The sequence below is a fragment of the Heterocephalus glaber genome, unplaced genomic scaffold (genome assembly GCF_053883595.1).
Source record: "Heterocephalus glaber isolate CG9 unplaced genomic scaffold, H.glaber_assembly_v1.0 deba00001457, whole genome shotgun sequence".
Classification (NCBI taxonomy): Eukaryota; Metazoa; Chordata; class Mammalia; order Rodentia; family Bathyergidae; genus Heterocephalus; species Heterocephalus glaber.
This window is the reverse complement of record NW_028258305.1, coordinates 938,668-953,766: the sequence shown is the minus strand read 5'-3', so window position 1 is coordinate 953,766 and position 15,099 is coordinate 938,668. Positions and strand designations below refer to the sequence as shown.

Sequence of the window (15,099 nt, the reverse complement as noted above, 5' to 3'; positions counted from 1 at the left end):
CAGGAAGGAGGAGGCCTACAAAATTAAATGGAATTAAATCAATAGATCTTTTTCTGTAAAGAGGCCCTAGAGGGCATTGTGATTCAACAGTCCTATGTTCCTATGTCTATCAGTGGCCCTAATTCTGATTCAAGTGACAAAGACTCATGTAAGCATCCAGGGAGGGCCCTCCTGTTAGCCTGGAGTATCAGGACTCTCACACAACTATTTAACAAACATTCAATGAGCTACACTGTCTCGTTAAAAAGGGGATGTGACATACTTTCAATTCATGTCCCTTAATGATTGATCCCCAGGACAGAGAGTATTTTGGTTGCTGGGAGACACAAGAAGACTTCCCTATAAAAACAGCATTGTAGATTTACTTACCAAGATGATTACTCTCTTATTTGTCATTTTCTGCTCTTATATGAATGATTTTGTTTCTACACTTTTAATTTTTTTGGCCTTTTTCTATCTTCTTGAGTTGAATATATACTGTATCTTAAGTGAGTTAGTGGATGAGTTTTCCTTTGAATATTTTTGCTTTCAGTTGGACATTTAGAATTTCTTTGGCTCTAAAATATTGCTTTTTATTCCACCACACACACACATTCTATTTCTTCTGTTCCTCTAGAGAGCCATAACCAATACAAAGAAAAAAAAAGAAACTAGGGATGGAAAAGGAGAAAGGATATTCAAAGAAAAAGAATAAATTTAAATTTAGAGAGGCTGGGAAGTTTAGTTTCCTTCAAGTATCTAGTATTCTCTTTGTCTTTAGAAAAATAATCAGGCTTCTATTTCAGACTAAAGATTATATTCCCCAGACTCTTTTTCTGCTAAAGATGATCATGTGACCAAGTACCTACCAGTAATACCTAGGAGAAAACTTCTCAAAAAAAAAAAAAAAAGAGGGAAACTTCCTTTCTCTTTCTCTTCTAAAATCTCAGTGTTTAAGGCATAGATGTAATGAATGTAGCTCTAGCAGCTACCTTGGATAATGAAAATAAAGTTTGCACCATAAGGACTATAATCTAGAGAGTGGGAAGAGAAATGAATCCATGAAAAACCTGCGGTGTTCATAAGCCTTGTACTGACTGTCTCCAAGTTTCTCCTAAGTGAGATGTAAAAACAAGTTTCCATCTCCTTTAAGTCGCTTTTTAAGTAGTTCTGTTTCTAGCTTCTACCCTAGGAAAAGTGCCCTAACTGGGCCCCCAGAATAGTTTTAACTACATTTTGTGTTTCACATAATCTTTACCTTTTCAGCCAAAGTTACATTGTCAAACCATGTGAGTGGGATATCAATATTTTCCAGAATAATAGTACCTTAATAAAAATCTAATCTGAACAACTCTAGTTTACCACATTTATGAAAACTTTTAAAAACCTACCCTCAAGGTGAATCCTCTTTATCATATGCATGCTTTTCTTTTTTTTTTTCTAGAGATAAAAATTACCTAAATGTCCTTTTTGATGATTGTGATATGGGACTTAATAATATGCTACACTATTAATTCTAGTTAATCAAATGTCTCTGCATACTCTATTAAGTACTTTATAAGCCTGACTTTGTTTAATCTTCATAACCCTATGAGAGAGATAGTAATTATGTCCCTGATGGTCACTTGTCTAGTGTTACCCTACAGTTTGAAACCAAGATGTTTTGGTCTTAGAGCATGAGATCACTAGGCTACTCTGTTTAGTAAACTTCTAGCATCTCTTTTGTTTTTGTATTTAAAAAGACAAGGTTAGAAGGCACAGGATGAGGACCCTGGCGCTGCTTGGAGCCCCTGCTCTGTCCCCACTCTCCATACAACGTGACCAGCTTAGCCTCAGGTGTCTGCAGGGCCCGGTCATCCCCCCCCAACCCCCCACCCCTGGCCTCCTGGCTTTGTTGCTACCTGGTTCCACACTACAGAGGGGGTCATAAAGGCCATTGTCCTGTGCTCCACAAGATAGAGCAGAAGTGAACAACAGAAAGAGGGCTTCTCTCAGGCTCCTTGATGAAAACTGAAGCCCAGTGGACAAGTGAAGAAAATCTCTGCAATAAAGGCACACCAGACCACCGTACTTGTTAAGTTGGAGGGATCATAACCTCTCACTGGAACCGGGACTATCTTCAGGGGAAGGGCACCTGGAACCTCCAATAGAACCTTGCACAGTTCAAACCTGCAGGAGGACAGGGAGCTCAACTTGGGACTAGCAGCCAGAAATCTGCCTGAATCTCACAGGTCTGCAAATGGCTTGCTGAGAGTAATTGACTTATATCTGCACACAGCTGCCCACATTGTCTATTTTGACAGCAAAGACACACCCTGAAGGAGGGCTTTCATTTTTATTTTTTGTTATTTGCAAAAAAAATTTTTTTCTCTTATTTTTAATTCTTAATTTTTATTTTTTTCTACTCTGTTCAAATTTTTATTTTTTTCTTCTCTTTTTCTTTTCTCTTTTCTCTCTCTCTCTCTCTCTCTCTCTCTCTCTCTCTCTCTCTCTCTCTCTCTCTCTCATTCTCTCACTGTCCCACGTTGCTCTTCATCTCCCTTTTTGGACCTAATTTGGATTTCTCTTTTATTTTTCTTTTCTTCTCTTTTTCCTTCTTACTGTATCTAGCCTCCCTATTGCTGTTAGGTGGTTCTGTTCACATCTTTGTTCTTTCATTATGTCTTTTCCTCTTGCCTTCAACACGTTCTTAGAGTTTGTGTAAACTTCGTGTGTCTTCTGGTCTCACTGGTAACCTTTCCCTATCCTTCTACCTATCTGTCCCTCCCTCCCCCGCTCCTTCTAACTCTCCTTCCTTAAGGGTAAAGTTGCTATATCGAAGAGTTTATTTACTATAAACATATGTTCGGTTGGTCCTCGATTTTGATTTAATCCACACAGTTAAAGGTGACAGATTAATAACTACCACAAATTGTCATTTTCTAAGCTGTGCTTGATGCTATGGTGTTGCTGATTGTATGACTTGGGCTAAGGTGTTGTGATTGCCTTCCTGGTATAATGAAAATGAGATAGCCTCAGAGTCATTAGAGACTCAAAACCTAAAGACCAGCTATATCTGGAAGACACCTCTGAAAAGCAATCATTCCACAAGGGTTCTAAATATAAGCAACAAAGTTACTTACAATAAACAATTTGAAGTATCAACCCAGGAATTAAACCAAGGACAGTAACAAAAGCAAAAATGAGAAGACATTTAATCAAGGCACAAACTCAGGCTTCCACACCACAAAAGCCAAATCCTGGGGGAAACGAGGTGGAAAAATATGATAATCAACCACCTGGACACCCTGAACTGATAGCAAGCACAGGAAGGAACAAAACAGATGAATGAGGCTCTAGAAAAATTCAAACAGAAATAATTTCCCAGATAACTACAGAGAAGGTGAGCCGAGTGAAAGACATGATTAGAAGCTCTAGAACAGAAACAGACAAAAAAAGATATGAGCTCAGGACCATGCTGGAAGCCATGAATGCCCAGCATAAGAAAGAAATGGAAACCATGAAACAGATTCAAACAGATATGCAGGAGATTAAAAACTCCATTGAAAGCATTCACAGTAGATTAAGGAAATGTGAAGCTAGAGTATCAGATATAGAAGACAGGATTGTGGGTTAGTGACCATGAAAACAGAGATTTCTTAAAAATAGTAAGGGACCATGAGAAATCAATCCAGCAGCCGCTAGGTGATGCAAAGAAGAATAACATAAGACTCATAGGAGTCCACGAAAAAACAGGAGAAAGTACAATTGACATAAAAAACTATTCACAGAAGTAATAGTAGAAAACTTCCCAGACAGAAGTAGACCATACAGATAAGTGAGGCATATAGGACTCCAACTAGCCACAATAAAAAAAATCTACACCTAGACATACAATACTCAAGATCCCAGAAACCCAACAGAAGAACAGAATCCTACAAGCAGTTAGAGAAAAGAAAGAAATCACCTACAAAGGAAAGCCCATCAGAATCACAGCAGACTTCTCAACAGAAACCTTGAAGTCAAGGAGAGCCTGGAGTGAAGTATTTCAAGCCCTAAAAGAAAATAACTTGCAACCAGACTGTTGTATACTGCAAAATTATCTTTCAAAATTGATGGGGGAAATTAGATACTTCCATGACAAAGAACACCTGAGAAATTTCATGAACACCAAACCAGCCCTCCAAACAATTCTAAGCAATATCCTAGAAAAAAACAATGAAGGTCACAACTCCATGAGGCCCAACAGAGGGAAGCCAACAGGAAAAGTAAGACACTTAAGGGAAAGGGGGAAAAATAGGAAATAAAAGAGCCAACAACAGTAAAACATCATGACAAGGATGAGTCAATATCTATCAATTATAACTATCAATGTTAATGGCCTCAATTTACCAATCAAAAGAAATAGACTGACAGAATGGATTCAGAAGCAAAATCCAGCAATATGCTGTATACAAGAAACATACCTAACTCAAAAGGAAATTCATAGGCTGAAAGTAAAAGGATGGAAAACAGTTCTCCACACAACAGGAACCCAGAAAAAAGCAGGCATAGCAATCTTGTTTGCAGACAAAGTAGATCTCAAACCAAAACTAATTAAGAGAGACAAGGGTGGTCACTACATTCTTGTGAAGGGAACAATCCAAGAGGAAGAGATGACAATCCTAAATATATATGCACCAAATATGAATGCCCCCAACAACACAACACAAATATTAATGGACATTAAAAACCAAATAAGCACTAATGCAGTTGAAGTGGGGGACCTCAATACTCCACTATCACAAATAGACAGATCATCTAGATAAAAAGTTAACAAGGAAATTCTAGAACTGAATCAAGCTGTTGAACAAATGGACTTATTAGATGTTTACAGAGTGTTCCACCCCTCAAAATCAGAATACACATTCTTTTCAGCTGCACATGGGTCATTCTCTAAAATAGACCACATGCTAGCTCATAGGATATGTCTAAGTAAATGTAAAAGAATTGAAGTTACACCCTGTATATTATCAGACCGTAGTGCAATAAAATTGGAGATCAATATGGAAATTGAATAACACCCTCCTGAACAACCAATGGGTCACAGAGGAAATTAAAGAAGAAATTAGATAGTTTCTACAAGTAAATGATAATGCCAGTACAACATACAGGAATCTATGGGACACAATGAAAGCAGGGAAATTCATAGCAGTGAATGCTCATATTAGGAAAACAGAACTCAGATAATGCAGAACCTCAAGCTCCTAGAAAAATAAGAGCACAACAAACCCAAAGTTCATACAAGAGAGGAAATTATAAGGATCAGAGGAGAAATCAATGCAATGGAGACTAAGAGAATGATACAGAAAATTAATGAACCAAAGAGTTGGTTTTTCAAAAGAATAAATAAAATTAATAAACCTTTAGCTGACCTTATCAAAAAAACGAAAGAAAAGGCTCAAATCCATGCAATTAAGAATGAAAAAGGTGAAGTCACATTAGACCCAGCAGAAATCCAGAGGATCATTAATACCTACTTCAAGAATCTGTACTCTAATAAAATGGAAAACACAGAAGAAATGGACAGATTCCTAGATACATACGAATTGCCAAAGTTAAATAAACAAGATATAGAAATTCTAAACACCTCATTGCAATGAGTGAAATTGAAAATGTAATAAAAAATTTACCAACAAAGAAAAGCCCAGGTCCTGATGGCTTCACTATTGAATTCTACAAGATATTTAAAGAAGAACTATCACCATTACTCTTTAAACTCATCAAGGAAATTGAAAGGGAAGCAAGGGTTCCAAATTCATTCCTGGAAGCAAGTGTTACTTTGATTCCAAAACCAGGGAAAGACCCAACCCAAAAAGAGAGCTACAGGCCAATCTCCCTAATGAACATAGATGCAAAAATCCTCAACAAGATACTGGCAAACAGAATACAGAGGGTCATCAAGAAGATCATGCACCTTGACCAAGTTGGATTTATCCCAGGGATGCAAGGATGGTTCAACATTCATAAATCAATAAATGTAATACACTATATTAACAGAGTCAAGGACAAAAACCATATGATCATCTCTAGATGCAGAAAAGGCATTTGACAAAATCCAACACCCATTCATGATAAAAACACTACAAAAAATTGGAATAGAAGGTCTTTATCTCAACCTGATTAAGGCTATCTATGAAAAACAAACAGCCAACATCATACTAAATGGTCAAAAACTGAAAACTTTCATGCTAAAATCAGGAACAAGACAAGGATGCTCACTATCACCACTCCTGTTCAATATAGTTTTGGAAATATTAGCCACAGCAATTAGACAAGAGAAAGAAGTAAAAGGAATAAAGATAGGAGAGGAAGAAGTGAAACTGTCATTATTTGCTGATGATATGATACTTTACATAGAAGACCCAAAAAACTCTGCCAAAAGACTTCTACACTTAATTGACAGATTCAGTAGAGTAGCTGGTTATAAGGTCAACACTCAAAAAGCAATAGCCTTCTTATACACAAATAGGAGACTCACTGAGAGAGAAATTAGGGAAACAATTCCTTTTACAATAGCATCCAAAAAAAATGAAATATCTAGGAATCAATCTAACAAAGGAAGCAAAAGACCTCTACACTGAAAACTACAGCACTCTACAAAAGGAGATCAAGGGGGATATAAGAAAATGGAAAGACATCCCTTGTTCCTGGGTAGGAAGAACCAATATAGTATTTCCAAAACTACTATATAGATTTAATGCAATGCTGACTGAAATTCCAACAATATAATTCACAGAACTAGAGAAAACAATCCAAAAAATTTATTTGGAACCAGAAGAGACCTAGAGTAGCAAAAGCAATTCTAGGCAACAGAGACATGGCTGAGGGTATCACAATCCCCAAGGTGAAATTGTGATAATAACAGCATGGTACTGGCAAAGAAACACCTGAGGATCAGTAGAATAGATTAGAAGATGCAGAAACAACTCCAGACATACTCAGCCACCTCATCTTTGACAAAGGAGCCAACCACCCTCGTTGGAGGAAAGATAGCCTATTTAATAAATGGTGTTGGAAAAACTGTATTTCAACCTGCCAAAGATTAAAACTAGATCCATACCTATCACCATGCACTGAACTAAGATCAAAGTGGATTAAAGGTCTAAATATTAAGAAAGAAACACTAAACTTGCTGGAAGATAAGTTAGGTAGAACTCTTGAAGACATTGGCATAGGAAAAGACTTTTTTGTGTATTTTTAAAAAATTTATTCATAAAAAGGCAAAATAATTATGAATTTTGATCTCTTTTAGAAGACACAAGACTAAAATTATTTTGTGTGTAGCTCCCTGGACTCAATCTTGATTACTGATATTTAAATTGCACTAATTTTTGTACTAACTATATTTATATGAGAACAGTACTAGTTTTATAACTAACAATTTAATGTCTTCTTTGACCATTTAGTATGATTTCTTACTAAATGTTTAAAATGAGTAACCTTTGTACTCTTTAACAGAAAAAAACTATGCTACCAAAGCAAACCTATGTTTCAAAAAGATTTTCTATTATGTTTTTAAAAGAACATAATTTAGTATTTACCAAAAAGAAAAAAGTTACTTTTATTGGTGAGCTCACCAGATTTCTGCATATGATTGAGGGAAAATACTTATTTACAGTAAAATAAAATTTACCTTTCCTGGATCCATTTCAGACTGAATCTTATTTCAGTAAGTCCCTGACTTACAAATATCCGAGTTGCAAATTTTCACAGATGAACTGACCTTGCATTAGGAACATTCTTAGTTTAGTGCTCCCCTGTCTACCTTACCATTTTAAGGTAACTGTAAAAGTAAAGTTTATTTACAGCATTTTTCTGTTAGGTTTTTTTTATGCTTTACACTGTGTATTTGTGTCAAAGTTATATAAGATCCACTCACTCTGTAGGACTTACGAATAGATTCGATGTATGAATGTTCTCTCGGAATGGAACTTGTTCGTAAGTCCAGGGAATTACTGTATTCAAGACTTATCCCAGAACCTAGTGCTCACAGATTTATTCAGCTCAAACAATAAGAAAAAAAATCACTGGACTGGAGTTCAGAAACTTGTTTTTTAGTCTTAGCTGACCCACAGATATAACAGTGAGGTATTCTTTTCACTTTCTGGGCTTACTTCCTTGGTCTATACCTGACAACCTGTAATTAAATGCTTCCTAGAAATCAAGTCCACAGTCCACGACTTCAGATGCTGAAAGTCTGGAAAGAGGAGGGAGTCTGGGTCAAAGTCTGTAAATCCTCTGTTCTGGAGTTAATATTTTATGATTTCAACAGGATTATACTCATATTCTGTGATCTGAGATTAATATAACAGAGACTTCCAAACAACAGCAAAAAGCTGTGAAATATTAAACAATACTGTGAACACTGGTAAAAAGAACTTTTAAAATCAGAAGCAGGTTTTATGTATTCATTCGGAAGGTGATTCAACCGTAGAAGGAAGCTTTTTTAAGCATTATGCAATCCATATTTAACAATCTTTCCTTCTCAGCAGTTTTTTATTATAACTTTTATAATCTTGAAGAGATTCTTTCATCTGGAGTTTTTCATGCATTCAGGTATTTTGCATGATGCCTGATGTGATCAATAATAAAAGTAGCAATGAAGTAGTAACTATGATCATAACCCTCTTGTAATCTAAAAACAACAGGGATTTTCTTTTCTGTATAGGCAGCGATGAAGTTATCTGGGAGTAGCTGTCCATCTGAAAGGAACTGGTCATCTTTTCCTTGATCAATCAGTATGTCCAGCTGAGAACCTGGATAAGACTTCACAAGATGGGTTGCATCGTAAGTCTTCCATTTACTTTCATCTGTTCCCAAATATCCAGTAAAGGCTTTTTTGCCCCAAGGACACAGCACTGGGTTGCAAATTGGAAGAAGTGCTGACACAGGTTTGTATTTTCCAGGGTTTTTCAAAGCACAAATCAGCCCTCCATGGCCTCCCATGGAGCGGTCAAAAATAGACATCCTTTGGGGGTCCACTGGGAAATTGGCATTTATGAGTTGGGGAAGCTCCTGTGTTACATAAGAATACATTCTGTATTTAGTTTTCCAAGGATCTTCAGTGGCATTCACATAAAATCCCCTCCAGTGCCGAAGTCCCAGCTATCATCTTCTCCTTTAATAAGGCATTCACGAGGGCTGGTATCTGGAGCAATGACAAGGTCGTGTTCTGAGGCAGCTTGATGGTAACAAGAGTTTGATATAAAATTTTGCTCGGTGCAAGTTAAACCAGAAAGCCAATACAGGGCAGGGAACTTTCCAGTTTCTGCCTTTGGTGGTAAGTAGACAGCAAATTTCATTTTACATTTCAGCTCCACACTCTCATGTTCAAAAATTTTCTGCAATTCTCCAAAGCACTTATTCCTGGAAATTTGCTTCAGTGCCATTCTTCTCCTGTTCAATTGCTATTTGCTTGTCTGTATCAAAGGGCAGATGACCTCTGGGTGCTGGGGTTGCAGCAGCATGCACCAGAGATGCTCAAGGAATGGGCCGGACCTCAATATGGCCCGGGATAGGAAAAGACTTTATGAACAAAATCTCAGTAGCATGGGAACTAGCACAAAGAATCAACAACTGGAATCTCATCTTACTAAAAAGCTTCTGCACTTCAAGAGAAACCACCAACAGAATTAACAGACAACCTACAATATGGGAAAAAATTTTTAGCAGCTGAACCTTAGACAAAGGACTACTATCTAGAATATATAAAGAACTGAGAAAAATCAGAACCCCCAAATTAAAAAAAACCAATTCAAAAATGGGTATGTGAAATGAACAGACATTTCTCAGACAAAGAACTAAAAGCAGCAAATATATATAGGTCCAAAAATGTTCACCATCACTGGTTATTCGAGAGATGCAGATGAAAACAGCACTGAGATTCCAACTCACTCCAGAAAGAATGGCTGCTATCAAGAAATCAACCAATAGCAAATGCTGACGGGGATGTGGGGAGAAAGGAACCCTTCTCCATTGTGGGTGGGAGTGCAGACTGGTGCAACCACTGTGGAAATCAGTATGGAGACAGATCAAAGAACTAGGACTAGAGGTCCCATTTGACCCAGCTATTCTCTTGCTGGGGATCTTTCCAAAAGAATTAAAAGAATCATACCACAGCAATATATGTGCACCCATGTTCATAGCAGCACAGTTTGTGATAGCTAAAGCTTGAAAACAGCCCAAGTGCCCATCAACTGGAAACTGGGTAAAGAAGATGTGGGTTTTTTAATAAAATGGAGTACTACTCAGCCATAAAGAACAAGAATCTAGAGACATTTATAGCTAAATGGATGCATATTGAAGCCATACTCAAAAGTGAAATAAATAGGACATACATGTGTAAATACCGAATAGTTTCTCTAGTGTGAGAAACTGAAAGTGTAAATAAGAATTAAAATGATTAAAATGAATAATTGATAATTTGAAATAGGAAGAAAAGGTCCAAAGGGTAGGGGTTGTGGGAGGGGAAGGGGAAAGAAAAGGAGAGAAAGGAAAAATTATGAGAAAAGAAAAAAAATGGAAACAAAGTCTATGTAAATAAGGAAGGGTGGAGGGGGTGAAGGGCACATAGGTAATGGGGAAAAAAATAAGAACTAAGATACGTCATGTACAGGTACAAACACCCAATAATAAATGTAAATGTATTGTTTACATAAAATGTACCAATAAAAGAATTTAAGGAAAAAAATAAAAGACAAGGTCAATGGTTGGCACGTGTCTGAATAACACTAATATAGAATCTCTCTATCTGGCCTTCCTTTACAGAGGAGTCTTCAAAGATTAGGACACTGTCATAGTGAAAATTCAATTTAAGTGCACAATTTTTCCAGGTTTTTATCCTTGTCTCTAAGACTAAAAGGCAGCAGGTGAAGCAGATGGATCCAGTGGAGTTGTCTGTCATCTTACTGATAATTAGAAAAGACCTCAACCAAGGTGGGAGTTTGTGAGGCTCTGGATAGTAGAGAAGTGGGTACCTATGATTCTGTTTCAAAGCTAAGCTCTCTAAAATATTTATACCAGTGCTAAAAGTCATAGATTTGTTTGTTGGGAACAGGCTTTCAGGAACTCTGGGTTAGAACAATTTTCAGTATGAGGAGGTATTAAATGTATTCCTATAGCTCCCTGATTTTTTTGTTTTGGAAAGCTTCATGAATTTCTAAGAAGAACAATATGAACAGCAACACATAGTAAACAACTCAATGAGTATATTCTATTTTTGAGTAACATTGTAAAAATATGGGACATCTTCATCTTGACATACACAAAAATCCTTGAATGTAGAATCCTTGAATGAGAACAGACATGTGAATTTTAGAGTCTTTCATTTGAGAGAATACACCAAGATAAAAAAGACTAAAGGTTCTGAAAATGGCAGTTTTCAGGAATTATTCACTGTCAACATTTGGAATATATCTGTGATGAAGGGAGGGCATCCCTCCTGGCTGTAAGGATAAGGTGTTACTGAAGATATAATAAATCACATTAAGAAAATAAAATTTATTTTGGTCTGAAGAATCAGCAGTTATGTAACAGTGAGTTCTTCATGACCAATCAATGACTGGGCACATATGAAGTGTAATCAACAGATACTGTGGCTGTTTAAATAAAAATTTAAAGATGATTACAGTAAAGACATATTGCCACTAGTTTCTCACAAAATACTCCCCTTCATTTTGAACACACTTATCCCATTGTTGTTATTGTTGTTGCTGCCATTTTCTGAAGCACTTCTGGAATTCCTCTTTCCTGAATGTCTTTAGTTGTACTGTCATGGCTACCTTGATGTCTTGGATTGACTAAAAATGTTTATGGCAATTTCTGTTAAATAGAAACATTATAGTCTGTTCTCATCTACCTTATTCATCAGATGTGGTGCTGTGCAACTTCTGACTCTTCCCCAAAGTAAAAATGACCATGAAAGGTAAATGTTTTTAATTGATTCAGGACCTAGAGGTAGCCACTTAGTATAACTAAAGCCATTTTAGAAAGAGGACTTCCAGAACTGTTTCAGAAAGTGGCAAGAACAATGGATTAGGTGTGTTTGAAGTGAGGAGGAGTATTTTGGGGGTGATTGATGGCAATGTGTCTTTTACTGTAATAAATTTCTTTTAATTTCACCATATTTTTATCACCCCTGATACCTAAACACATGTGAAATATATTTTACTTTATATATTGTGATGGGATGAATAATGGCTCTAGGATATCCTATTCCTTGTACCTAGAGCTTGTAAGTGCTGTCTCACACAGCAAAAAGGCCTTTGCAGATGTGATTAAGTTAAGGATCATGAGATTTTGAGATGGGAAGATTACAGAGTGAATTCTAAATGTTTTCAGCAGTATCCTTGACAGTGGAAGACAGAGCTAGGTTTGACTACAGAGAGAAGGTGATGATGTGACTATGGAAGCAGGGATTGAGTGATACATTTTGAAGGCACAAACCCAGGTCACCAGAACCTGAAACAGCCAAGGAAAATGATTTCTCCTTTCAGAGTCATTCGAGGGAAGCAGCTGCGGCAACACCTTCACTTTCATCCAATAAGATTGGACTTCTGACATCCAGAACTATCAGGTAACCCCAAACTCTCCTTAGGACTGCTGCCTCAGGGTCCAAGCTGGAAAATTCAGGTTTCTTTCCCTGCTTTAGATCTGCCTCTGGCATTAGAGCTTAGGTTTTGCTGCTTCTCAAATCCAGGCCCTGTACTCTGGCCTCCCTCCACTGTTGGATTGCAGCTGGGTCCCAGTTGCCAACTCTGCACTGTCATACTGAAGACACCTGTCAAGTCTTTCCTTGGGGGACAAAGCATTCTGGGATGAGGTGATTTTGTGTGGTAAGATGAGACATTTTAACTACCATTGGGTTTCTCCTTGTTTTCTCTACATCCTCCATTATAATGGAGATATTCTGTAAGAGTCTACAGTATAAATGGTCTTCTCAGAAAACTTTCTTCATACTTTAAAGAAAACTCATCCACTTCTGATCCTTAGAGCTTGGAATGGAGAGAAATCCACACAGCTATCAAAGGACAGATCAGCATTGCTGATTTTTTTCTTCCTCCAAAGAATTCTCTTTAAGCCCTTGGTCAGGGCTTAAATCACTTAAATCACTTTCCTGGAGAAGTTAGCTCATTTGGAACTGAGAATGTTTCTCCAGTTGGGTTGCCCAGTGGGAGCATTATATTTATGCCGATACAGAGCAGAGGCCCACTTGGCTTGTTTACATGCTTAGCTAATTCAAGTGTTGTGTGGCTTCTCTTCTGTGCTTGAGGACCCGGCAGAAGGGATGTCTCTCTGGGGCTCAGAAAGAAAGGTCAGAGCATACTGTTCAGCCCAGATATTATATTTGCAGCTACCCCCTCCAGGGCTCATGGGCATAACAAAGATGAAATCAACTTCTTTTGATGAGCCCAAATTTTATTATTATGCAGATTGAAAATGTAGGAATTCTGTAAAAGCATTCATTGCAGTTGTTATTACTGTTTTTATTTTTTTACCATTCAACACTACCCATTCATTATTTTTTGACATATATCTACTTAATGCTTACTATGTATTAGGGCTGTGTAAGTTTTTGGATTCAGCAATGAGTAATAGAAAGTTCCAGTCTTCATAGAGCTTAGAGTCCACATCTGTCAATCAAACAAAAACAAAGAAGAACATATGCATAAACATATAACTTCAGATAGTGGTAAGTGTTATGAAGAAAGGACAGTAGGGTAAAGGGCCAGGGAGTGACAATTCAAGGAATGAGGTGGGAAGGAATTAGAGGTGGTTTAAATTGAGAGGTCATGGGCATCTTGGCATTGTGGAGATTAAGATGAAGAAACTGAGGTAGTATAGAAGATATAAAACTGCAGCTTCAGGACACAAAGTAATCCAAGGCTACAACTGCTTTATTTTCTCTTTTAGAAAGCTCACTCCAAAACTCCTAAGATTCTTAAAACCTACCGTTAACACTAAAAATTGGGCCTGTGCTTTGCCTCTTTTCTTCTGATATTATAGATTCACAAATTTTACCCTCAAAGAAATAGCATTATTAATTGGATAACCTATCTCTAAACTTCACACACATGCATCTAACCTAGCCTACTAATGGTAACCTGGTAGACACTAGGAATGTACAACCTAGATTATCTGTCTTGAGAATACTCCCAAGAACGCACAAATATCTCTCAGACCATAATACTCCTCTCTCTTGAGTGCTCATACTCTATTTTCTCAGAGTGTGTACTTGTTATTTATCACTTTTTATATTAGAACATATTTGTATTACACAATGATTACATTCATTGTGGGGAGTTGGTACACGTACAAACACATCTCATCACCTTTCCCTCCATACCCTCCCAATCTCTTGATCCCCTTTCCATTTGAAAAGGATCTCCATACTTCTAATTATCTGTCTTTCATTTTGCCCTTTTTTATATTTTTGATTTCTCATATAAGATAACCATAAAATATTTAAGCTTGTGTGTCTGGTTTATTTCATTTAATATTAGTTTCAAAGTGCATTTATTTTCCTAAAAATGACTCATTCTTTTTTTTTTTTCATTAAGTTTATTGGTACATTTTAGGTATAAAATACAGTTACGTTCATCTTTGGGATCTTGTACCTTTACATGATGTATCTTAGTTCTTATTTTTTGACTCATTCTTTTTATAGCAGAATAGTATTCCATTATGTATTCAAACTGCATTTTCTTTTTCCAAGGTTAAGCTATTAGGAATTGTGCTGCTATAAACATGGGTATGTATGCATCTCTGTAATACAATATCGTTAACTCTTTTGGGAAGATACTTTGAAGGTGAATAGCTGAGTTGAATGAAATTTCTAGCTTTAGTTTTCTGAGGCATCTCCATACTGATTTCCATATTGGTTGCACTAGTTTACATTCCCATCAACAATATAGAAGGGTTCCTTTCTCCCTATACCCTTGCTGCATTTTTATTATTTGATTTCTTTTTTTTATTTTTTGGTACCGGGGATTGAACTTGGATCCTTGCGCTTGCACAGCAGGCGGCAAAACCACTGAGCTAAATTCCTGGCCCTATTATTTGATTTCTTGATGATAGCCTTTCTTTCTGGAGTAAAATGGA

General features: G+C 36.9%; 1 pseudogene; it reads right to left on the bottom strand.

Moving 5' to 3' along the window:
• Positions 1–8,527: 8,527 nt before the first annotated feature.
• On the bottom strand, positions 8,528–9,465 carry LOC101704102 (S-formylglutathione hydrolase pseudogene; annotated as a pseudogene).
• Positions 9,466–15,099: the final 5,634 nt, after the last annotated feature.